We start from the raw sequence: 24,793 nt of genomic DNA, 5'->3' as shown, positions 1-24,793 counted from the left end.
TCTCACATTTTGGTCTCACAACCCTTTGGCTCTGGAATAAAAAAAAAGGGATTCCACCGCCCCCCTGCCCAATGAGCTTCTTGTTTATGTTGGATATTAAAGATTGATATTTACTTTATTAGACATAAAAGTATGTAAGTTGCAACAATAAAATAAAATAGAATAAAATAAAATGAAAAGTCTTAGTCTCACGCTCCAGGTCATAGTTCGAATATCATCTGCTTAGAGAAAAACTTCCCTGACCCACCCACTCCTACCTGCCTCACCCAGGCCTTCACATCTGTCATCTTCACCGCACTGACCACAGGCACCTGGTTCTCATTCACTGTCTGCCCTTCCCACGAAGGCAGGAGGATGACCATGGTTTTTCCTGTGTCCAGCACGGTGAGTGGCAATAAGACAAGTAGTTAATAAATAGATGAGTTTGGGGTAACGAAGACTATGTGGCCAACTACTTAATCAAAGTGATTCATTAAAAAATCTCTTAAAAATTCATGTTCTGTCTTCACTCGGTTTTTGGAACAATAAGATAGGAAAGAGGAGAGCTGAAATGTGGGTTTCCAGGTATGTGAGCACTTGGTGAGCCTGAGGAAAGGGCAACCGGAAGGAGCCTTGCTCTAAAGATTCATGATGATCCATTCCTCCCTCCTGTGGCCTTGGGTGTGATGGGTTTGGATCTGCAGTGAGGCTGCAACGGAACTTTACACTTTGAACATCCATTTCCAGAGTACGCAAAGGACATCTCAGGTGACCCTGAGTAGGCAATTGAGGTACATTTCTGTGTTACTTAAATGAACCATTTCTGTGGAGAGATGTGATGATGAAGCTGGTTAATTTATATTTTAAACACACTTGGGAACCTCTGGATGGGAGGACTTCTGCAGAGGTACAGAGGGTGCGGTGACATGTTGGCTCCAATTCTACCCTTTTATGGTGGCACAGAGGGAGCAGGCAGGCTTGAGTACCTCTAGGAGGGGCCTCTGACACATTATACTCAGACTAACCCTTGAAGAAATCTCCCTACTTTCAGTACATGGAGTGTTTTAATCACATGTATAAGTTATTCTAGGAACTATTTTCCTTTAATACTTGTGTGCGAAAGTCTCAGCTTTGTGGTAAAGTGATTCTTTAGAGGGACTTGCCTGCGAGCTTTTCCCTCCCCAACACTTCAGTTTGTTACTTTTTACCTTATATCGGTGCTACTTGGCTCCTAAGCATGACAATATCTGTTGCTGAAGCTGACTGGGACCCCAAGGACGGTCATTGCATCAATTATAGGCAGATATTTACAAGTTACAGACAGAGATTAGAATAAAGAAAAAAAGAAAAGTTCAAAGAAAGCTGCCAGTCTATGAGTTAATTATATTCATTTATAAAACTGATATTAACAGTTACTTAGGAAATAATTCCAACAAAATAGAACAATTTCTTTAAAAAATATTTTATTGATTTATTTTTAGAGAGAGAGGAGGAGAGGGAGAAAGAGAGGGAGAGAAACAGCAATGTGGGAGAGATACATCAGTAGGTTGCCTCTAGCATGTCCCCTAGTGGGGGCTTGCCTGAAGCCCAGGCATGTGCCCTGTGTAGGAACCGAACCAGTAATTCTTTGGTTTGCAGGCCAGTGCTCAATCCACGGAGCCACGCACACCAGCCAGGGCAAAATAGATCATTTTCTGATCTCTTTCAGCAAGGTCAATACAGATCCAAAGATAAGACATGTGATATAAAACTGTCAAGACAAAAGCCAAGTTCTAGGTAACGCTAATTTGAGGTCTCCTATAGGCTGGGGTGTTCAGTTAGGTGAATGAGGTACAAGTTAGGAGGCTTTTAAAAATAAAAAACAAATTTATGGATTTGCACCATTTAACCTACGACTGAGGGATTAGTTAATATGCAGTATAGTCCACTCCAACAAGGCTGGAGGGAGTCCTTGTGGACATGTTTTACAGGTGGACCATGTACCCAGGTTGTAGGCTGTGATGCTCAGTGCCATCTCCCAGAAGGGCACTGTGGGAAGACTACCCTATGAGCCTGCACTAATTTCAGGGGCCTTCATACGTTCTTAGCAGTGAGTTAGAAGGTTTCCTTATTAAGGCAAGTTCCCACATTCCCTGCCTGATAAGTTCACAGAACAGGCTTTCCATTCACAATTTTAGAAGGGGACAATCGATATACATATACCAAAAAGAACTAATCTTAAATTAAGCAATACCAAGGGAAAAACTTTAGGCCAAGGTTGAAGAGGATACAAATAAATGGGAGCATATACCATGTTCATGAATGGGAAGAATCAACATCATTAAAATGTCCATACTACCCAAAGCAATTTATAGATTCAATGCAATCCCCATTAAAATACCAATGACATATTTCACAGACCTAGAGCAATTACTTCAAAAATTTACATGGAACCAAAAAAGACCCTGAATAGCCACAGCAATCTTGAGGAAGAAAAACACAGTAGGAGTAATCACAATACCTGATACCAAACTACACTACAAGACCATGGTAATCAAAACAGTCTGGTACTGGCATAAGAACAGACATGTAGATCAATGGAACAGAATAGAGAGCCCAGAAATAAACCCAGGTCTATACTGTCAACTAATATTTGACAAAGGGGGAAGGAACATAAAATGGAGTGAAAAGAGCCTCTTCCACAAATGGTGTTGGGAGAACTGGACAGGGACATGCAAAAATATGAAGCTGGACCACCAACTAAAACCACACACCAGAATGGGCTCAAGATGGATCAAAGACTTAGATGTGAGCCGTGACACCATGAAAGTCCTAGAGGAAAACACAGGCGGAAAGTTTCAGATATCCCATGTAGCAATACAGTATTCCCTCACTTATCGCAGGTATTACGTTCTAGACCCACCCACAATAGGTGAAAATTCACGAAATAAGAACCTTACATTTATTTTAGTATTTATATATATTTTAAGGTTTTAAAAACCCTTTCCACACACTTATAATCCATTCCTCATCCCTTATTAACCTTTCCCCCTCCCTTGTTAACCTTTTCCACACTTTTATAAACACTACTTATGTTCTTAAACATATTCTACTTTCTTTTTTTTCTGTTTAGCCATTTCATAGAGAAGGAAGACACAAATAAATCCTCCCCCTTCAGATCATGGCAATTTTAATCTATACCATAAGCATAGCCACTAAAATCTATTATAGGAGAAAATGTGGTAGTCAAATGGGAAACATATTCTACACTCTTAAAGCTACATAACTTTAATAACATACATATACAGTATTGCAAAATCCCGTGATATACCAGAAAATCCACGATAAATAATTAAATATAATATTTTTAAAAATCCCGCGATACAGTGAGGCAGTGATAAGTGAACTGCGATATAGAGAGGGACTACTGTATAGACTTTATTATGTTGAGGTATGCTCCCTTCCACTTTGCTGAGCATTTTCATCATAAATGGGTGCTGTACTTTATCAAGTGCTTTGTCAACATCTCCATTGATATGATCACATGATTTCTGTCTTTCGTTTTATGTGGTGTATTACATTTATTTATTTGCAAATATTATACATGGAAATAATGCTGTCGCATCGCCAGTCGGCATCATTTATGGCTCAACTATGCATCTTCTCTGGTACAGCCTTTACTCACACATTTCCTAATTTTAGTTGGATTATTTGTTTTCTCATTATTGAATTTGGAGAATATTTTATATATTCTGGATACAAATCTCTTATCAGATATATGACTTAAAACTATTTTTTCCCAGTCTGTGGCTTGTTTTTCTACTCTCCTTTTGAAGAGCAGATGTTTTCATTTTTGACAAAATTCAGTTCATTAGTTTGTTCTTTTATGGACTGTGATATCAAATCTACGGAATCTTTGCCTCAGCCATGTTCACAAAGATTTTCTCCTGTATGGTTTATAATTTTAGATGTTACATATAGATTTATATTTATTTAACTTCTCCATGTGGTTCAAGGTATGAATCAAATCTCAACTTTTTTTTTTTTGGAAATGTGTATCCAATTATTCTATTACCAGCTTTTGAAGCGACTATTATTTTTCTCCACTGAACTGCCTCTGAATCTTTGTGGAAAATTAGTTGTCCATGTATGTGTGAGTCTATTTTTAAACTCGCTATTCTGTTTGATTGATATATTTGCCCAACTTTATGCCAATATCACAGTCTTGATTTCTGCAACTTTATACTAATTATTAATCATGTATTTCTTGCTCTTCTACTTATTCTTTTTCAAATGTGTTTTGGCTATTCTATATTCTTTGCATTTTCATATAAATTTTAGATTAAATTTTTCAATATTTGCAAAAATCTTACTGGTATTTTGCTAAAAATTGCCTTGAATATAGAAATCAATTTTGGAAGAATGCATATCTTAAAAATATTGGCTTTTCAAACCCAACAACACAATGTATCTCTCTATATTTAGGTCTTCTTTAATTTCTCTCAGCAATTTTTTAGTTTTCATATAGGTGTTACACACTTTTTGTTTTCATAGACATACCTAGGTACTTCACCATTTTAAAAATACCACTGTAAATAATATTGGTTCTCAAATTTTAATTTCTAATTATTTGTTGCCAGTATAAAGAAATAGTTGATTTTTGTATATTGAAATTGTATCTTTCGACATTGACAGAATCATTTATTAGTTCTAAGAACTACCATTGGAATCTAGTACATTCCATTAGATTTACTGTGTGAACAATCATGTTATCTGTGAATAAAGACAGTTGTACTTCTTCCTTTAAGCCCTGGCTGGTTTGGCTCAGTGGATTGAGTGTCGGCCTGCGAGCTAAGTGTCGCTGGTTCGATCTTCCAGTCAGGGCACATCAGAGAAGGAAAACTCTGATTCCAAAAAACCTCCGCTGCCTTGCGGCATACCTCTTCAGGGGAAAGGCTAAGGGAGTAAACCCCGACAGAAAATCCGGAGCCGGAGTCCCTAAGGCGGTTTGACGTTGTAGTCAACACCGGCTACTCCTGCGGCGCACCTGAAGCCAAGCTGTATTGACTCCGTCTTTCCCTTGGATCCCTCAGCTGCGAAGAGAGGAGGGGTCTGCTGCATGGGCAACAGCAGACCCTCCATATCACCCTGCCCAGGCTCTGTAGCTTCAGCTTCACTGGAGAGGACACTCCAGCGTCATCGTAAGATGTCGATTCAACACGGGAGGAGACAGATACCGTGTCACTCCCGAGTCGGACTGCACAACCATTCTCGGCGGTGCAGATAGACACTTAAGAAGCTACACCATCGTCTCTCGAGACGGACGGCTGCCGACGACGATGTAAAAATGTAGGTATAAAGATGTTTATAAAAGAAGTATTTAGAACAGCAGAAAAAGAATAGGAAACAACTTAAACCAAGGGACTGGTGACGTACATCATGGAAGGGCTGCCACGCAGCCATCAAAGTCTGTTCCGCGAAAAGCTGATTCGTGGCGTCTGCAATATGTCTCAGTGAAAAAGGTGGGTTGCAAAGCGCTACCCAGAAAATCATTCAGGTTGTTTTTATAACAAAAATCCACGTTTTCTATATTTTATCTGTATTTTATTTTCTCTACATTCAATAATTTATATAAAGTGACTCCTCACTTAATGCTGCGCTAATTGATATGAACGCTTTACGTTCCTAGGCAGCTCATCAACACCGTAACAAACAAATGCAACCAGAGTATTCGAGGGCCTGCTGTATACTACTTTATAATTTTATTTGGGAAATCCTGTAAGTCTAACAAATAAAACCAAGAAGAACCCCTGACATTCACATGAGACCCCCTACCGTGTCCCCACAGGAACCCCGACTTGGAAAGAGAGGAAACCACGTGGCCAACGTTTTCCATGAACCCAACACCAGTGTTGGGTCCCCTTCTCAGCTCCTCCCTTCAAGAGTAGACTTTTTTCCATTACTTTGAAGCGGACGTGCTCAGCTATTACTAGTGCCAGTTTCCAGAATTCATCGGCTCACATGGTAAACTTCGCTGAGTTTATATAACACAATTGCCTTTGAAAATGGCAAATGTAATTATGCCATTTGTCTAGATGTAAATATTCTCCAATGAGAGAACCTGGCAGCTACCATATGTTTTCAATTCTAATTCTTACCAAAGAATTTTTAAATTTATAATATGTACAGTAATGAAGAGTTTTGTTTTGTAAGTGGTTTCCCCCAGAATCATGAAGGCACGTTCTTCCTTGTAAATTATATAGGACATAATTACAACAAGCTGGGCTGTGCTTTGGGTCTCATTTCAAAGGGATTTCCATTGTAAAGCAATCCCTTTAATAAACACAAAACACAAAACACAGTCTCCCCTGTGGAATTATCAGGCATTAGCGAACCCTATTTTTAAAGGGTAGATACCATGAGGATCGAATGACAACAGTCAAGAGTATAGGCCTAGCTTGAGGGTGAATGGTCACAGACAGGTTAGAATATATCAGTATATAGCATCTTTTCTCCAGGGGAGAAATGGTTTCTCCAGCTTTCACATCTGTCCGTCTCCTCAAACACACTAAAAATTTCTGGACAATCTGATACATGGTAAGAACTCAATGAAGCTGTGAATACAATGAGAAAGATCCTCTCCCCTCACCCTGCCCCCAGGGTGCTCTATCCCAGAAGAGAAGTCCCTGTGGGCTAGGGTGGCTTTGTGAGTGACAGTGGGGAGAGTATCCCAGGGCTCAGGAACACCATAAGCAGGAGTCAAACCAAGTTCAGCAGCAAGTGAGTTAATGAGCCCGATTACACCAAAAGGGAGGGACAGCTGGTTCCCAAGTAGCGGGTTTAAAAGATGAACTTGGGTGCGGGGCACAGCAGGGAGGGAAGGAGAGGAGAGGCAGGAAAGCCTATGAGTGGCCAGGAGGTGGGAGGGAGGAGGACCATGGTGACATCAGCAGAAGCGGTTGTGAAAGAGACGTCGTCATTGAACAGAAGTCATGGAAAACGATAGTACAGGTGAGAAAACCAAGGAAGAAGAAATCAGTACAGTGAAGTGAGGGGCGCAGCTGACACTGAGGAGAAGGGAGAAGACTCTGCAGGAGGAACAAGGCAGTCAGCACTCCCTAACTCCACAGAGAACTCACGGAGGAAGAGCCAGAAGGACCCCAGGTTTAGCAGTCAGGATTGCTGCCGTCAGCCTGAAGACCGAGTGGGAGGGTCCAAAAGGGGTGAGCAGAGAGAAAAGGGATCAGTAGTATATTCTACTAGATGAACTAAGACGCTCGGTGGTTAGCAGATGCTTAAGACAGGGGACCCTACAGGTGTGAGGGCAGAGGAACAAGTAGGGAGGGAGGGTCATCAGGGGTGAAGGAATTCCTCTTCCTATGCCCGAGAAAGAAGGAAGGATGGGCACCCAGGGCTGTGAATCTCGGCGCTGATGCCAACAACCTCAGCACGGCCACATCGGGAGGAAGCCAGCTGCTGGGGGCCGGGGCCAGCAGAGAAGCAGGGGCAGGGCTGGCAGGGCGGGAAAGGAAGGCGCCCTTCCCTCGCTGCTCCTCGTGCACACTGACCCCAGCACCCTCCCTTCACTGCTAGACTCCCTTGCAAGCTCTCTTAGAGCCCCTCAAACACAGGAAGGGGCCTCCCCTCCAGCAGCCTCAGGTGACACTTCTCTCTCAGCCTCATTAACACCTATTAATCCTTCCGATGTCCCTCACCACATCCAACAAGGTCAAGTCTACCACTCCTCTCTGCCATGGCACCTTGGACTTGCTCTTCCGTGTTTACCACACTCCTAATCAGGGTGTGTGCTTTACAGTTGTCACGTGACTGTCCTCTCACTTCAGACTCTAAGGTCCATGAGGGCAGAGTCTCTTCTTTCTTAGTCACTGTCATACCCTGGCCCCTAGCCCAGTGGCTGGCTCTGGGGGGACACCCAGGGAGTTCTTGTCAAATAAACCACAAGCAAGTAAGCTAGACTCTGTGGCTCCCCAACATGGCAGCCTCCATAAGGGGGTGTCTCAGGCATCTGTGGTTGCTTGGGCCTGGCACACAGTAGGTCCCCCTAAGTGCCTGGTTGCTGGTGGGCTGCCTGACCGGCTGGACATAGGAGTAGCCGAGGGCCTCAGTTCTCTGTCTGGCAGCAGGACAGCTGGAGACCTGAGCTCTTGCCCTGTGGCTAGAAGGGACCCGTAAGAACAGCGTTTGGCAGATTGAGTGGCCACTCCTAAGGGCCAGGCCCTGTCACGGGAGCGGCGGGACTGAAAAAGGAGGCAACTCCCACCTCTGGAATCTCTGGGCCTAGAGAGGGCACACACAGACAAGGCTTTCAATCTGGGAAGACACTGCAAGGAGGTACAGCACCGAGGGGGAGCCTCTACCACGTACGGAGTGAGCACCAACTGGTCCCCCAAGTCCACGCAAGCACCTCACTCACAAAGACCCGAGGGAGCCCAGGCGCAGAGCTTTCCAGGGGGGCTGTGACTCCCTAGGGTCGTCGACAGCGGTAACTGCAGTGGGAGGCGTGACTGAGCCCGTGCTCTGTTCCAGGCCCTGAATGGCATCTTTCACAGCCGCTGCCTTGGGGCTCTGCCCCCCTTGCAGGGCTGAGGGTCAGCACCACGCCTGCTTCACAGCTGAGAGGCCTGAGGCTGGCTCAGAGACACAAAGCTCAGGTGTCACAGAATGAAGAGTGGAGCTGACTCTGCAGGGCTCCAGAGGAGACTGTTACCCCCAGTTTAGGAAGCATGCAGGCCCTAGGGAACTGCCCAGGGAGGAGAGAGGACGCTGCTGACCTGGCACCCAGGGCAGGGCTGGCAGGGACCCTGGGCGAGGCCGACAGGCAGCTCTCTCTCCCATCTGACAAAGCCAGAGAAAAATCAGCACACCAGGCATGTGCAGTAGGGCCAGAGGGTGGCTGGCTGCCTGGCTGGGGAGGGAAAGGGAAGCTCCAGAAACTGGGACCTCACCACTGCCCGAGCCCTTCCAGAGCCGGGCCTCCTTCCCTACAAGGGAGACCACGAAGCAGCTCCTCAGGCCCAGGGCCTGGAGGGCACAGGACTGCATGGTTAAATCAGGGCAAACCAGTGCTCTTCTGCAAGTGCCTGTGATGTGGCTTTTCTCTCTCCGGCTGCCTACAGGAGGAGGGGAGAAAGCAAGCAGCCCAGCAGCACGGCTCCATCGGGACCCAGCGCCCCCTCTCTGCCAAGGCTCCCCCAGCCCTGTTAGTCTGAGCTTACAGAACCTTCAGGGAAGACACGGATCTTCACACCCCCCAAAAAGCCATTTCCAAGCAGAGACGCCTGTCTCTGGGGCACAGTGGCAGACACCTCTCTGCTAGCAGCCACTTTCCCAGAAGGAACAGGCAAATGGGACAAAGGACGGAAACCTGGAGCAGGGCGAGCGCAGAAAGGAGAAGAGGGTGGGAGCCATGACCAGGACGGTGCTCACCTGGGGCCTCTGTCCGGGAGCCTCCTGCCCTGCCCTTCACGGCTGGCCTGGCCTGCTTGCCGTGCCCTTGGAGGGGCTCTTCAGTGCCTGTGACTCGATGGGAGTAAAGTAGGGTCCTGAGGTCACCTGTGCCCACACCCTCCTTGTCACTGGAATGATTCTTAACCAGGTCTGGCTGGGACTCTGCCTAATGCAAGCTGGGGCCCTGAGGGTGGGCCATGTGTCTGCTGCCACCCCTCACCCAGGTTACCTTCTCTCTTTGCTGAGCCAAACGGGGGTGGTGAAGAACGTTCAGAGAGGGAAGACCAAGAGCCAGGATGGGAGCGGGGTTGCGTTTCCCTCCACTTGGATGGCCTCTGTGTCAGACTGATGCTCTGCGCAGGGAATTAGCCAGAGAGCAGGACAGATGTGGGGCTGCCCCCGACTCTCAAGTGAGGAAAAGCGAGCAGAGCCGGGAAAAGGCGGAGTGAGGCCCTCGGACCTACGAGGTTTTGCCTGCTCCCAGCAGTTCCTGCTGCCCTGAGCAATGCCCTGGGCTCAGCCCCTGGGGAAACTGCTTCGTAAACACTTACTTAGCAAGACATTTAAAAGGCTATTGATTTCTCTGCTCAAAAGGAGAGGTGAGACAGTGATAGACACAGTGAGTAGTTAGCAACAACCAACAACCAACTGGGCCCCTCCACCCCCAACCAGAAGTGACTTTCCTTGCCGAGTACCAGCCGGCTACACACCCGCGCAGGCAGCACCGGAACCAGCAGGTGCTCCGGCTCCGACAGTGGCAATTAGAGGCTTTAGCTTCCTTTTCTCTGAGACATAAAAAATTAACTGATTTCAAACAGTGTACTTGCTTGCAAGGCATCTTTCTCTCGTATTTAGGAAGAAAGACAGGAGGCCACAGCTCTCCAGGATCCAGATTCATGGACAGTATTATCCTATTAAAGACACGGGAATAAATGGAAATAGGCAGTAGGGATGTGAGGTATATAGGTGGTTGAAGCTTGTCCCGTATACCAGAAAGCTGTGGATTTGATCCCTGCTCAGACCACATGCCTTGGTTGTGGGTTCAATCCCCAATCAGGGTATGTACAGGAGGCAACTAACCGATGTTTCTCTCCCTCTAAAATTAATGAGCATATCCTCGGGTGAGGGTTTTAAAAACAAACATAGGTTTTGTCCTCTTGCGATCAACATGTAAGAGAGCTGCCCTAGAATACCAGCTCCATGACAGCAAGCCTTTCCTCTCCCTTCTTTGTGGTTGGGGCCTGCTAGAGACTGAAGATTCGTGTCCCCCAGAATCCATATGCTGAAGCCCTAAACCCTAATGTGATGGTGTAGGAGGTGGGACTTATAAGGCGGGCATTAAGTTTGGATGAGGTCTGTGGGCACAGCCTCCACGGTGGAACTGGTGCCTTTGTAAGAAGAGGAAGAGCCCAGTCTTTCCACCATCATGTGAAAATATAGCGAGAAGGTAGCATCTGCAAGCCAAGGGAGAGTGTCCTCACCAAGAACAAAGTATGTCCCGGGCCCTTGATCTTGGACTTCCCAGACTCCATCCAAAGCCATGAGAAATGAATGTCTGTTGTTTCAACCACCCAGTCTGTGGTGTTTTGTTACAGCAGCTGGAGCTAACTCAGGGTCCCAGCACTCAGCACAATGCCTGTCTCACAGCAGGTGCTCAGTTGGCCTTCTTGCATGCATTTCTGTACTGGCTCAAGTAATGGTAGCTACTAGAATGGATCATCCCTAATATATGTGGCTTAATATAAAAAAGTACATAACCATTCACTGCCCCCTCCAAGTGAGACCAGTGGGGAGCAGGATCATTGTGCATAGACTCACGGCCTCATTTGCAGAGTTCTCTGGGGTGGGCTTTGCTCATAAAAGTTCCAGCCTTAATTTAAAAAAAAAAAAAGTTTCCTGATACCTGAATATGGTATGAACCAAGATAGGCCTTATGGGTGAGGGCCATTTGTAATGAAAACCATTACATTGGTTTTCCTAGGAATTAATAACCTCATATGGCATGGCTTATATTTATAATTATTGAAATTTAATAAAATTATGAATTTTCACCCCTGGCAGGTCTGAGCTCTAGGAGAACAGAAACAGCATGTACAGGGCTATTTTCCTGCCTGCAGTAGTGATTAGAAAGCCTGAGTATGATTCAATGCAAGGTGCTGATGACACAGAATGGAAAGGATGCTGTTCATTGGATCCTCCTATGACCCATAATAGTGTAGATGATGAGGAGGAGGATGGTGGTGTTAATACTGTCACTTATTATGAGGTTATTATACATGATACCTCATTCCAAGTGCTTTGATTATTCCTTTAAAACCTCAAAATGACTCAACAAGGAAGTCTTATTGTTCATAGCTCCATTCCTCCAGTGAGGACGTGGATTCAAACAGGTTAAAATATTTGCTAAAAGTGATCCAGCTAATAGGTTTCTGAAATGAACACCAATCTGCCCAAGTCTGGAAGCAGGACTTTTCCTCACTCTCCTTCTCTGCCTGCTGTGCCTTTTGCAACAGGGACACGCTGCTCAGGGCGTGAATCCAGACCACAAACACTCATCTGTCACCTTCAGGCTCCCCCACAAACAGCAGCCAGGTATCAGGCCCCCTCAACCCCATGGGCGGTGCCCACACCGTCAGGGGGCAGGGCTTTGTTAACTGTGGCCCCGAGGGTGGCGCAGTCCCGACATCAGGGCCCTGAGTGTGACCCGGCCTGCATCCCCTCCGCTGCTGGTAGTTTGTAAGAGCCACCACATTGGCTAACCCTGCCGAAGAGCAGAGTGGCCCCCACTGAAAGGAAGCCCCGGCTGCCGCTTCCAGGGCACCGTGGGCCATGCTGCACGTTCTCAGGTGTACAGGTGGCTGGTTCACCACCTGAGCAACAGCTGCCCTCCCATGCTGGCCTTCCTCGGGTTAGGTGAGGACCCAGCACCCCCACAGGTCACCCATTCATTGCTCAGAGGCTTTCAGGAGCGGTAAAGCCAACTGCTGGCTTGGGTCTTCCAAGGCTGCCTTCCAGGACAGCTGCTCCAAAGGTGAATGGGGCGCTGGCCTGCATAGCCAGGCTTCCACTCGGCTTCCTTGGTCAGTGCTTGTGTCAAGCTTTGGCTCTGTCCAGCAGCTGCCTGGTGCCTGCTGGGCAGTCAAGCTGGCAGGGACTGGGCACTGAGCCAAGACCAAAAGGGCAGTCGGTACTGATTGGCTTCCAGCTGAAGTGGGCCCGCCCAGCACTCCAAAGAGGTGGGAGGGACGAGTTAACAGCAGGCTAGCACTTCACCAGGGCCTAGACAACTGTTCCAATGCATCCTGATGAGCTCCATCTGCTGCCAGTTCACACTGGACATATGTCTCCTCGCCCCAGCACTGCATTTTGGCTGGAAAACTTACCAGAAAGCCTGTGTATGCCTTGCAGAGAGAAGACAAATGCTGGAGACTGTCTCTAAGCATGCATATTTAGGAGCAAAGGAAGGCAGATGGGGAAGAAAATTCTGCAACTATAGACCCAGGAAACAGGTAAGGGATGGACACTTCCTGAGGCATTACTAGCACCCAGGATGCCAGACAACAGCAGAGCATCATGACCCAGGGACATCGTCTCACTGGCTGGAGTCTTAGCTGAAGGCATTTCACAAAGTGCGTTTCCTGGGTCTGTACAGCGTGGCCAGTGCTCTCACTGTCGCTCAGTTCTGAGTTTCAGTGTATCTCAAACCTCTAGTTTTAGGTTAACAGCCATCAATTCCACGAAGTCATCACATCTTTTCATGTTAGTAATATTCGCTAGGAATCAGTTTTCTTTTAGGGACCACAGGTATTTATCACCTCGTGAGAGAGGCCAAGACACACGAGCCCATTGAGATGGCCAGACCACCTGCTGGACCCACTCACTGGCTGGGAGAGATGGCCCCACACTGTCCTTCCACGCAATCAACAGTGACAAGCAAGGGCCTACTATGTGCTTGGCCAGCACTGGATTACCCAGACAAAGAGCACGTTTGAGGGAAGTAGGCAGAGAACCAAGCATATTGCCTTTAACAAATATTTTTATATTACAAAATGTTTAAAGAGTATGTATTTTAACACAGAAGAAGGAAAAAAAAAGTAGCAGTACTCAAACTACCAGATTTCAAGACTTACTCTAAGGCTACAATAATTAAGACAGTGTGAAAAAATAAACAAATAGGTCAATGGAACAGAAAAGGGCTGAGGGGTAGACCCACACGAAATCAACTGATATTTTTTAAAGATTTATTTATTTTTAGAGAGAGGGGGAGGGAGGGAGGAAGAAAGGACAGGAAGTATCGATGTGAGAGAGAAACATCAATTGGCTGCCTCTTGTGCACGCCCCACCCAGGGACTGAACCCACAACCCAGGCATATGTCCCAACCTGAGGTCAGAGCAGCGACCCTTCGCTTTGCAGGACAAGCTCAACCAACTGAGCTTCACCAGTCAGGGCACAAAGCCAACTGACTTTTGAAAAAGAGAAAAGGCAATGGATTCAATTCACTGGAGGAAGTATAGTCTTTTCAATAAATGGTGCTGGAATAATTAGATGTCCAAACACAAAAGAATGAACCTAGACAAAGACCTAATACATTACAGAAAAATGAACTCAAAATGGGTGATAAGCCTAAATGTATACTGTAAAACCATAAAACTTTTAGAAGGAAATAAGAATAAAATTGATGTGACTTTGGGTTTAGTTATTAATAAGCACAATCCATGAGAGAAAAAAGTAGATAAGTGAGCCTTTATTAAAATTTAAAACTTCTGCCGTGTGAATGACACTGTTAAGAGAACTCAAACACAAGCCACAACCTGGGAGACAATATTTGCAAAACACGTATGTGGCACAGGACTTATATCTGAGATTAAATACTCAACACTCAACAGCAGGAAAGTAAGCAACGCAGTTTAAAAATATACAAAGATCTGAATAGATACCTCAAAAATAAAATGGAAAATAGCCATCTGAAGAAATTCTCAACATCACATGACATTAGGGAGATGCAAATTAAAACAACAATAACATATCACCACATACCTATTAGAATGTCTACAAACAAAACAAAACAAAACATGACCGACAATATCAATTGCTGGTATGAATGCAAAGTCACAGAAACTCTCATTACTGCTGGTGGGAACACGAAATGGTGCAGCCGCCCTGGAAGACTGTGTAACAATGTCTTACAAAGCAAGGAATCTCACCGTAGAGCCAGTAATAGCACCCTACTGATTTGAAAGCTATGGCAACACAAAAAGCTGCATTCAAATGTGCATATCAGTTTTATTCATAATTGCCCAAACTGGAAGCAACCAAGATGTCCTTCAGTAGGTGAACGGATAAACAAATTGTGAAACATCCACACCATGCCATACTATTCAGTGATAAAAAAACAAAATATCAAACTACAAAAAGGATGAATCTTAGATGAACACTGCTAAGTGAAAAAAGTTCATATAAAAAGGATATAGAATATATGGTTCCATTTATATGGCATTTGGAAAAGGCAAAACTACAGTGAGAGCAAACAGGGTTTTGAGGTGGGAGGGACAGAGTGGGGGGAAAGTGAAGCCCATGGAATGTTTCTGAGCAGTAAAACTGGCCTTTGTGGCCCTGTAAGGGCATGTACATGATATGGTGAATTTGTCCAAACCCGTCACACATTACAGCACACACAGTGAACCTTAATGTATGCAAATTTTAAAAATCATTTGGGAGGTTGGGAGATGCTAGGATGAAGTGCAGACTGTGATAAAACAGTTTTGGAAGTGAGTACCGACTGAGACTAAAGGAAAGGGACTGCCCGTGAGCACTGCACTCCAGCTGATGGAGCCTGTCCCACAGAGGGGGTTGGGGGGCAGCCATCGAGACCCTGCTGGAGGTGCACACTGGAACTGAAGGACTGAGAAACAACAGCAGGTGCTGGGAGCCCTTTCTCACTGCTGAGTGGGAGGCTACAGGGTCCGTGTGGTAACGAACTGGGGCCGGAGACATCAGCATGAACTCACATCCAGCTCAGTATAAATACAGGTGGATACATACAGAAGAATTTACACAGTCTATATCTGCAGCAATGAGCACCTCTTGGGCCCAGATCTTGATTCTAATGTTGTGCTCCGTTAAAGGAACCAGTGCTGCTTGGAGAACTGACTGATTCTATGGCTGGGATAAGGAATGTGCAAGATGAGCCTGGAGAGTATTAGAGTGCCAGAAAGTAAAGAAATACTAAAAATATAAGTGAATAAAACAAACCACAGTGAGAGGGTACCAAAGGGACGCAGGAGCCAATGGGAAGAGCTCCCATTGTTCAAAGCTGGAACATGTAAACAGCAAAATCTTTGAATCGGACTCATCCAATAGGATTGGATTAAAACCCCAAGTACAAAATAAATGCTTATGAGTCCATAAATACATAATTGAGTAAGTGAATAAATAGGGAAGAAGAGACAAATCTCCGGTGCAGAAGAATTCCAAATAATTGCTATAGACACTCCACCTTCAAGAATTAGGTAAATGGATGGCAGAGCTAGAGCCAAATGGGAAGCATTAACTCCCAGTCCTTACGTGAGAGCTGTGCACAATCCTTCCGTCTAAAGAGGACATCATGAAAAGAGGGAGACAAGAGTGCCTTTACTGTGGAGAGACTGACCGGCAGCTCCTCGGCCAGTGATGGAGGTCCACGTCAACAGTGCTGAGCCATGCTGACGGATGGGCCCTTGAGGTGACGTAATTAATATTACGCTTTATCTCTGCGGTCTTTCTCCTAAAAACCCACAACCCTAGCCTAATCAGGAGAAAAACATCCAACAACTCACAAGTGAGGGATGTTCTAGAAAAAAACTGACCAGCATGCCTCAAAACTGTCAAAGTCATCAAAAACAAGGAACATCTGAGAAATTGTCACACCAGTTGTCACTAGCAGAGGAGCCTAAGGAAATATGACAACTAAATGTAATGTAATGTTTTGGGTTCCACTCTGAAACAGAAAAAACTATTACACCAGGACTTAGGAAGTCTGAATAAAATATGGACTTTAAATGATTATAATGTGTCAATATTGGCTCGCTGGTTGTGACAAATGTCATACCAATGTAAGATGTTAATAAGAGGGGAAATGGGTGCAGAATATATGGAAACTCTGTGTACTATCTTTGCAATATTTCTGTAACTCAAACTTTTCTTTAATAAAAATAATAGGTAATAAAAAAAATAGGTAATAAATGAACACTGCAGTAATAACTTTGGGAGCTAGAACTTGGTTGGGTGCCAGCTGCTGAGAAACAGGGTCATGTGTTCTAAGCAGGAAGAATGACCAAGACTGAGGAGGCCAAGGGAGGGACGTGCGAGGCCCTCACCACGCGATCGCAGGGGCACAGGCTGGCCCAGCAAAATTTAAAATGACCATATAACATGGGCCCCTCAGTAAAGCAATGTCATCACTTACTCTATGCTGGAAGTTTTAGCCTTAGCATGAAGTCACAAAACAAGAAATGTAACATACATGTAAGTAGTAAAATACTTTTAAAAACCCAAGCTTAGGAGTCTGGGTTCAAGTCCTCACCGCTTGTTAGATGTGTAGCCTGGAGCAGCTTGAACTCACAAAGGTCCTTTTTCCCATTTTAAAAATAAAGATAACAGTGCCTCCTCTCACTGGGCCTTCAAGATTAAATGGAAATATACACGCGACACACAGTGTCTAGCACTAGTGGCAGCTATCTCTTAAAATTTACATTGGAAAAAGGAAGATAAAATATCCACTATCTCCAGATGAGATTGAAGATCCAAAACGATAAGATGAAATAACTATCAGAATGATTTCCGACTTGAAAGAAATAATCATTTTAACAAAGACGGAAAACAGATTTTATTCATAGAAAGCAATCACAAACATCAGCTCTCAGCCAGAGAAGCAGCGGGAAATAAAGAAGCAGCGTGACACCCAGAGGCAGGCGGTTCCCGGGGAGCCGCGCGCAGAGGTGCTGCGCTTCCAGATGGGGCAGCGTAACCGCCACGTTCTCAATACTCCGCAAATTACTTGGCACAGCCAATCTAAATCTCATTTTCTGGAAGTTTTCAAAAATGATTTTTAAGATCATCTGGGAAAACAGGTAAGGAGAGCCATGAAAATTTTGAAAAAGAGGATAATGTTGTTAGGTAAAAAGATGAATGACAGCAGAAATGCTTTTAAAAAGGCTATTTAAAAAAGAAACCCTACAGTTCTAATTCTCTTTATACACCCTAGAATAAGTATTAGTTTGATTAAAACAGTATTTTTTTCAACCTCTGGTCCCAACTTCCTAAACTCTGAACTGCAATGGCAGAGAACAGAAAACAGCACGCACCGTGTGAAGGAAGAGTGAGTGCTGCCTGGCGAAGCTTTAAGTACCGGCTCAGGGTACACGCTTCCTCTTCCCGTCTGAATGCCACTGGCCTAATGCATCAAACATGAAAAATTCGATCCATGAAAGAACAGAATGGCCTCAGAGTGGGGAAGCAATTTCTAAACAGACATCAAAGACAGAAGCTCCAAAAGGAAAGAATGAGTAGTCCTGAGCAGATAAAAACACCAAAATCTTAGTCTATCAGAAAATAGCATTAAAGGCAAATGAACAAATTGGGGGAAAATATGAAATACATATGATGGATTCATATCCTTAATATGTAAAAGAATCACCTTATAAATTATTGAGAAAAAGATCAACACCCTAAAAGGAGAAGTATATGAGGCAATCCAGAAATAATTATAAATAGCCAATATATGTGAAATTTTTTTTAAAGTTAAACCTCTAATGTAATCAAGTAAAAATTCAAACAGTGACAGAGGCAGGTAATTGCCTCCGAAGATCCATTTTCTGCTTTTCTTTATTACATTTCCCAGCATGTATGCAGGGCAGTACAACTAGACTCATACTGAGCTGAGACTGAGTTGGCCATTGAGAAGAGAGCAGAACTGTATACAAATTCACTCTTCCCCTGTTCCCGCCTTCTGAACCACAGGTGGCATGGCTGGCCCAGGAGGCTGTGTGCTAAGATTCTCAGAGCAACAAGATGGAAGGGTCTTGAGGACTGAGATGCTGCATTCCAGACCTGGACTTCCTGCCACTTGGCTTAATTTGCATTAAAATTATGTAAACCCTCTTTTGCTTACTCTAGTTATTTGTGCACTAGAATATTATGTACCACTGAGCCAAATCCCAGCTAATAAAAGTACTTTTTTCTTAATCCATGCAGGCAAAAAATTCTTATAAAGTTATAGTATTTGGCCCTGTCTGCCTGTACATCAAAAGATTGTGGGTTTGATCCCGGTTGGGGCACATACAGGAGGCAACCAATCAATGTCTGTTTGTCTGTCTCTCTCAAACATGTTTTCAGGTGAGGATTAAAAAAAATTATCGTATCCGAAGTTGAAAAGTGTCCTTATACTATTGCTTATGGTATATATTTTCAGGAAGAAATTCTACCAGTAAGTAACAAAAGTTATAATATGCATATCCTTTTACCCAGAAATTACACCGCTAGTAATGGATCCTATGAAAATAATTATATATGTGCAAAATTAATACACAGTGATGTTCATAAAAGCGGTGTTTATAATAATGGAAAATCAGAGAGAATCTAACTGCTCATTAGAGGGCTAGTTATAAAAATTATAGTGCGTTGGTAGAATCAGACACCATGCAGCCATTAAAAATCAAGTTTTGAAAGAATAATTGATTACATGGGAATATTATTAAGTACCATTAAGCTAAAATAATACAGATTTTAAAGTAGTATATAATTATACTCAGTTTGGAAGACTGGGTAATTTCTGTAACAAACATGTATAACTCCTATTTTTTTTTTTTTTTTTTAATTTGCATGTCTATTGTTTCACCACATACCTCCCTTCTCCAGCTGGTGGCTCCTCTGCTCAGCCTCATGCACAACATGTTCTAGTCCCACATGCCCAACTAGTCTTTGCAAGGGATGAGGCTGCCTGGTATACAGCCATGCTTTGCTACAGGCCAATCCAAGCCCCAGAGCCTAGTCCTGGGAACTCCAGCTCCTAAGACACTCACAGTATCTAGTGGCACCTTGGGCGATGCTCTGGAGGTCATCTCAGGTCTCCCTCCTCTAGATACCAAGATGCCATTGTCCCTGACTCCTTAGGAGCTCTTGGCCTCACAGCAATACTGCCTGTCTCTAAGAGGATGTACTCTATGTCAATTAGAAAATGTATTTAGCTGCAAATAATAGAAACCTATTCAGTGGATACACAAGCCAATATATCAAAGAATCCAGAATGTAATAGTATGCCCATATTTTAGGTTGGCTTCCTTGTCTCAACCATATGAGATGAAGTCTAGCTCTTCTGGCTCTGTGACTAAGGCACAAAGTACTCAGAAAACAATAAAATGCCCTTAGGATCCTAGACTGTAAACTCAACTCCAAAAACAGATGGAGAACAGTCCATCTTTAGACTATTACCTTGGGACATAAGTGAGATCCATATGCAGACAGGTGAACAACATATAATTGATAGATTTGGTGTTAAGAGTTCTTGCCATCCTACTTAGAGGAGAGAGAGAGCCTAGGACTTGGCCATAGAATAAAAATTTAAAAAACGCTGGATGAATGGATGGATGGATGATGCGTAGATGAAGGCAAATTACTCACTACCTTCCAGACTCATCACTGTCCTCAGTTTTAGAAAACAAAACAGATCAGCTGTCGAGAGTGTTGGCGTATGCTTTAGGTACGTTAAGTCACAGATCGGTGTCATTTTTCCTGAATAAGCTACTGTCCTACTGGGCACAGAGATAAAGAGTATTTAATCCAGCTTCTCGCAACATAGAAATGTACGAGTCTTGTACCAGAAGCACTCAACCCAAATGACAGCAAACTCTTGCTAGTTCCAGATGTTCCCTCCTTTGCCTAGACATGTTCTCTGTGTTCTCCTGAGAGCATGAGGGAACATGAAGTGTTCCATCCCAAAGGATACTGCACTTCTGCCATCAAGGCAAGAATCCTCATTTCCTGAGACGCGTTGAGCCTTCCTACTAAGTCAGGGAGGCAGGGTACAGGGAGAGAGAAGACCTGCCTGAGCCCAGTTCAGGGGATGCCATCTGTCCCCAGTCCATAAGAACCAGAGACACACAGCAGTGGTGTCCGGCCTGAGGTCAAATCCCAGGATGACTGATGCCAGGAAGGCCAGAGATGGCATCTTTGAGCCACTGAGCCTGGTTCACCTTCAACACCCAACCTTTTCGAGGGCTGTGACTGCTACATGCTCAAGTAGGTGCAAGAGCTTTGAAAACTACAAGAGCCTATACATTCCATCAATTCATTCACTCTACAAATGGTCAATGGCAGCCGAATCCATGCCATGCTCTGGTCCATGCATACGCTGGGCATGGGGCTCATGGCAGTGAGCAGTCTGTAGGGAGAGTTGAGGCAGAAGACCAGGTGGAGAGGACAGACTAGCAGGTACAGAAGCCCAGACAGGAGCCTGGCAGGTGAAGCCACCTTCAGTACCTGGGGAGGAGGGCAGGGGAGAGAGCTCTGGGACAGGTGCAGATGCCAGGTCCTAAAACCGAGGAGAGCCAGCAGTAACGCCCACCCTGAAGGAACCGAGCCACAGACTGGAATCCAGATAGATTGGGCCAAGAGAGGAAGGGGACACGATGTGCTCCCCTGTAAGTCTGAACACTCTCTGGGGATTAGGCTGACTTAGGACAGAGTCGCCTAAATTCTATGAGCCGGAGAAGTGTAAGAACACAAATCCAGATCTCTTCAGCCTCAATAATACCACTCACTCAGGGTATTATTTCATAGGAATAGTAGCCTCTATTTTAAAGAAAAAGAAAAAGAAAAAAAGGCTTAAAAAAAAAAAAAAGAAACTGGGCTTCAAGCGATTTTTTGAATGTCATATTTTGAAGTATTGCCTTGTCCTGTGCATTGGTACATAACCAGAATTCTGATCAAACCCCCTATCAGCACTAATTTTCTGGTCTTTGTCATTCAACTTCTAAGTCTGGTTTCACAGCATCTGGGATCAGGACAGAAGCACAAGGTTTCACCCTCATGACCCTAGCAGGAGCTGAAAATGTCTCTCAGGTCCCTCTGATGGGAGGGACCTGGCTTGTTGTTCTCTTTCGGGTTTGGCTGCACTCCCCACCCGTCCGGGTCTCTATTGCTGCCTCTTCTGAGCTGTATCTGGTACTGTTCCACATTCAAGTTAAAGAATCAAAGCGACACTCCTGTCTCCTTCGTGTCTAATCATCACAATCATAAAACAGCTCTATTTGTTGAACTCTAACTTGATTCTACAGTTAAATTTGAGCTGATTTAATCACACTTCCCCCCCCCGCCCCCACTACACACACACACACACACACACACACACACACACACACACACGGGTCCAGGCCCACCTACAGCTCCTGGATCGAGGAGGAGGCTACCAGTATCTTACAGAGCAGCTGGCTTTGTGGGGTGGCAGTCATTTGTTTTCTTTCAATTATAATTTCAATTTATTTTTTATTGTAATGCTGTCCTTTCACAGCAATAGATAGCAGGGCAATGGAAGAACAGTCGACTTCAGGACAGATTACAAATGACTTTTTATCTTTGAGGAGCTAGGTCGGAAACTTGTGGCTATCAGAAAAGCAGAGCGTGGCGGTGAGCGATGGGCCCGAGCGGCGTGCTGATAAACTTCAGAAGCTGAGCGAGCTCGCAGAGAGAAAGGAGGACGCGGGCAAGGGTGTTCGTCCTCTCCCCTGGGAAACCTCCTTCGGGGCGGGCAGTGCTCTCAGCAGAGCAGGGCATTCTGTGAGCACTGAAGGGGGGCTAAAGATGAGTTTAACGCGTGGGAGCGCGTGCATGCGTGTGCATGTTCCTTTCCCCATGGGAAGCCTGCCCTTCCAGGGGACGTCTGACGTAGGTGAAGAAAGGGCAGAATGTGAGGGTAGCAGCGCGAGTCTGGGAGACACAGCGAACCCCTGCTCTCGGTTATTAGTGGAGCGGCCTCAGGCACTGACGTGCTACAGGTCTCGCGTTCTCTCATCAGCTGTAGACCTGCCATGGTTTGGTTGCTAGAAGAATCAAACATATAATGAAGTGCGTAGCACAGTACACACACGAAGAACCTTATCCAGATTATCTCTGGTCACAATATGTCTTTTGGGGGCCATTTTCACTGTTGCAAACTATGGCGCATCTATAGAATGGGCAACCCTTTAAAAAGAATGAGGTTGATTCACTCAACATTTGACAACTATTCAGAATCCAGACAAAAAGCCTTTATTAACTTCCATTCTAGTTGGGTGAGACACCCAGGGAACCAGATAAGTAAGCACGTTATCTAACAGATGAGAAGGTGATAAGTGGGAAGGTGAAAGGTAAAGGAGGAAAGCGGGGTGGAGGTGCTGAGGAGGGGTGCTGAGAGGGTCCCACGTGCGCAGAGACTTCCGGAGGGAGGGAGGGAGCTGTGCAGACGTCTGGGAAGGAAGTCCAGGCTGGGCCGTGGGTGCAGAGCCCAGAGGCGCATGTGTGACTGTCACACCTAAGAAACCCCACAGATGCCTGTGTGCCTGGGGCTGAGCAGGCAAGTGACACCCTAACAAAAGCTGGGGACAGAGACGGAGCAGGGGGCTCGATCATGCTGAGCCTTGCAGATCCCTGGAAGGATTTGGATTTCCTCTCAAGAATATGGGAAGTCACTGGCATGTCTTGAACTTAGACTTTATAGAATTAGTTTACTTTGTTCAAGAGAGAAAAAAGGGACCACAAGATCAATTAGAAAGCTACTCAAATACAAGATGACGGTGCCTTGAACCACAAGGGAGGCGGAGGTGGTAAGAAGAGAAAATATTTGAAAATCAATTTGAAAGCAGAGTCAACATGATTATATACGGCATTTGAGAAAAAGAGGGGGTTTTCTGTGTGTTTGTTTTACTTCAGCAAATCGAAATGTGGAGCTTCCATTCATTAAGACGGTAAATACTGCAGGAGGAAGCAGCAAATTTGGGGGAAAGACCAGGAGCTGCATTTCAGACATGCTAAGCTTGATGTGCCTATGGGCATCCAAATAGAAATAGCGAGTAGTCATTAGATATTTAAGTGTGGAGTTCAAGGGAGCAGTGTGGGCAGGTTGGCTGGAGGGAGGGACTGGACAGACAGACAGACACAGACACATCTGTGTGTACTTACGTAAAAACATAGCTATGATATATAAAAGAGGCAGGGAATAAAACATGTAGAACATGAGTCCGATTTTGGATGAGTAAACTTTAAAGAGCGTGCTTTTAGTATACGCATATGAAAAAATTAGTGAAAGCATTTGTAAGAAAATGCTAATGCAACAGGTAATAGGAGACACTTTTGCCATAATATTTGGATTTTATATAAGAATGTACAAATGTGCTAATAACATGACAGCAGGAGAAGAGGACTGTTTGGGTGAACTATCAAAGCCATTAATTTCTAGCACCAACCTCTATCCTCTTCTCTAGACTCCAGTTATGACCATGGCCACTACCTGCCTCAGTTTACCTTCTCTTTCTTTTCCCCTTTAGCTTTTCCCAATCAGTTGGCATCAAGCAGGCTTTAGAATGACTAGGAGAACCTTTGTCTGCTTCTGCAAAGCTGAATTCATAGACACGGAAGAACCTGAGTTCAAAGTCAAAGTCAAAAGTCCTGACGAATAAGGTTTTCTTCTTTGATGCAGTTGCCAATTTAATTCTGAAGCTTTTTTTTTTTTTTTTTTTTTTTTGGTAATGACATTTGGGATAACAAGGCCCTAAAAATTAAATGTTCCTTTCTATGTTTAATTTCTGACCAGAATGTCATACTGAATAATAAGTGAATGAAGCTGAATGGGTATGGAAAGATTAATATAAACTGCTTTTAAATTGCAAGTCTGCAAGCCTGAAGCCTTCTGCTCGTTACACAATAGGCATTAAAGAAACACTGTTCTTTCCTGGATGCGAAGATAAATCTCCATTTTGCCGGGAGCTTCTGCAGCAGGATTCTTTTAGGATTTTTCCATTGAGACATTACAGCTCGGAAGAACTCTATCCTGTCTCTCTGGCACCACCTCCTGTTCCTATTTAAGCACATTTTCCCGCTTGCTTGTAATAACTAATGGAATTAAACAACCGGTGTCAACCGGGGATGTTGTTTCCCAGGATCTAGCCCTTGGGTTGATATCACCATTTGAGAAAAGAAAGCCATCGCAGGCTATTCTACCGTTCCCATAGCACAGCTGGGGGAAGCCATTTCCTGTTTGGCTGGCCTTGCAAGAAAGGCAGAAGCCTCCTTCCTCCCCTGCCCGTGCCAGCAGGGCCCATGCTGCTCCACCCCCCGCGTAAGCCAGGCTGGGAAAGG

The 24,793-nt window shown here is 44.8% G+C and overlaps 1 protein-coding gene and 1 non-coding gene across 2 annotated transcripts in view; both read right to left on the bottom strand.

Moving 5' to 3' along the window:
- The window catches only part of SPOCK1 (SPARC (osteonectin), cwcv and kazal like domains proteoglycan 1), a 488,267-nt gene that overhangs the window by 63,461 nt on the left and 400,013 nt on the right, over window positions 1–24,793 (bottom strand). The window lies entirely within an intron of this gene.
- On the bottom strand, window positions 3,078–3,216 carry LOC150000758 (small nucleolar RNA SNORA29). The gene has a single exon (XR_016513831.1). It is a non-coding gene; the product is annotated as a small nucleolar RNA SNORA29 (small nucleolar RNA).

This window comes from Furipterus horrens, unplaced genomic scaffold (assembly GCF_987537825.1).
Source record: "Furipterus horrens unplaced genomic scaffold, mFurHor1.1.pri manual_scaffold_10, whole genome shotgun sequence".
NCBI classification, from domain to species: domain Eukaryota; kingdom Metazoa; phylum Chordata; class Mammalia; order Chiroptera; family Furipteridae; genus Furipterus; species Furipterus horrens.
The sequence above is the reverse complement of the archived record's forward strand: the minus strand, read 5'-3'. Positions and strand labels throughout refer to the sequence as shown.